Raw genomic sequence first — 2237 nt, 5'->3', positions numbered from 1 at the left:
AGAGAAAAAAAAAAAAAGAAGAAGAAAAAATTCCTTCATTAGTACACAATTCCCACGTCCCTTCCCCCCACCCCGCACCCCGAGTACACTTCTCTGTGCAACCTTAATTCTGGATTCCTGTGCTAACCATAATGTTGTTGTTGTTATGTGCCGTCGAGTCGCCTGCGTACAACAGCCCTAAACTCCGCTCTGTCCTGTGCCAATCGCACTGTCTCTGACACTCCCATCCCATAATACTCAATCATATATCACTTCTAATCTGTTCTCGCTATTTTTTTAATGCTCTTCAACAGTGTTTTGCTTGCATGTGCTATTAATGATATCACAGATATATATGTGAAGAAGAAATAGAAGGGGGGGGTGTTTGTGTGTGTGTGTGTGTGTGTGTGTGTGTGTGTATTTCGCTCTGGTGGCCTAGTGGCAAGAAGCTGTGCTGCATACCCAAAGGCACACTGTTCAAGGCCACCAGCATCTCTGCCAGAGAAGGATGGATGATTTCTTCCTGTGTGATTATCTGCCTTTGAAAACTCACTGGAAAGTCAGCTATAAATCATTTCTGACTCTATGGTACACAGCTGTTTATCTCTATCTCTGTATCTATCTGCCTATACACACTCACACATATATATATTTATATGTGCTGATGTTCATTTCAGCACTATTCACAATAATCAAAACAGTGGGGACAATCTAAGTTCCCCTGAGAAGGCAAACAAAATGTGATGCATACATATGATGGGATATTACTTACCCATAAACAAATTAAATCCTAATACATGTTACAGCATAGATGAGCCTTCAAACCTTGATGCAAATGAAGTCAGTCACAAGGGGATTAATATTCCATGGCCTCACTTGTATGAAGTATACAGAAGAGGGAAACGTCTCTATGAAGTATACAGAAGAGGGAAACGTCTCTATGAAGTATACAGAAGAGGGAAACGTCTCAAGAGCAAAACGTCTGTTCTGACTATCAGGGCCAGAAGTGAGGGAAGGAGAGAGTCACTGTTCAGGGGTGCTGAGCTTCTGTTAAGGGTGAGGGGGACATTTAGAACAGGAAAGCAGTGGTTATACAGTGTGATGAAAGCAGTTAATGTTACTGAATTCTCCACGTGAAAAGACATTGAAACAACAAATTGTGTGTGTGTGTGTGTGTGTCTATCTGGGTGGGGGGGGAAAGGAATTTTTTTTTTAAACCCAGAATTGATGTGACATCGTGTTCCCATGTCTCCTGAGATTCCAATGCTCTGGAGGTGGAGACCCAAAACCTTGATGTGACCCCAAGACTTCATCCTGCTGGCATAGCTCCTGTCTCGAGGCTCCTGCCCACTACAGAGCCTTTGCCAGAGCTGTCCCTCCACCAGAATGCCCGTCTGCCTCTGCTTCCTCCACCAGGCTGGCTCTCCCGTCTTTAGCACTCAGCTCCGCCCTCTCTTCTCCTAGGACTCTCAGACTTGGCCAGACTACCCCACCCCCATCTTCTCTTTAGCAATAGCTGGCACCAGGTGCCAGATGTCAACCCAACCACCACATATTATCCTTTATTTATGCATCACATCAGTAGTACCATCACCACCTGAAATGGGGACTACGAGGGCCTGGGGAGAGGGGCCACCAAAAGGGTTGTCCATAAAAGCTTTTGTGTTGGATAAGAGTACTGGATATGTCGTGGACTCTTGAAAGAACAAGTAAGTCTGTGTTGGAGAAAGTGCAACCAGGGTGCTCCTTCGAGGCAAGGATGGTGGAACTTCATTTGTCTTTGAGTATGTTGTCAGGAGAGGCTAGTCCTTAGACAAAGACATCATGCCTGGAAAGGCGGAGGGTCACAGAAAGAGAGGAAGACTCTCCCTCAAGCAGATAGACTGGGACAGAGACTGTAACAGTGGGCCTATCAGAGGTGCTGAGGATGCTGCAGGATGGGGCAAGGTGCAGACCTGTTGCTCATGGAGTTGCAGTCAATTTGATAGCACCTATCAACCACATACAATGTTTACATCTCAACCGATGTTTGGCCTTTTTAATAAAAATATCTCTGTCATTAACTATAAAAACAAAAGCATTTTTCACAACTATGAGATATCATCTCACCCCAGTAAGAATAGCAAAATATAACAGAACAGCAAGCAACAAATGCTGGCGAGGATGTGGAGAAACTGGAACTCTTATTCACTGTTGGTGGGAATATAAGATGGTGCAACCACTGTGGAAGGCAGTGTGGCGCTTTCTCAAAAAATTGC

Source organism: Elephantulus edwardii, unplaced genomic scaffold (genome assembly GCF_000299155.1).
Source record: "Elephantulus edwardii isolate Elephantulus edwardi_28Jun2011 unplaced genomic scaffold, EleEdw1.0 scaffold00117, whole genome shotgun sequence".
In the NCBI taxonomy this organism is placed as follows: Eukaryota; Metazoa; Chordata; class Mammalia; order Macroscelidea; family Macroscelididae; genus Elephantulus; species Elephantulus edwardii.
This window is presented reverse-complemented; position numbering follows the sequence as displayed.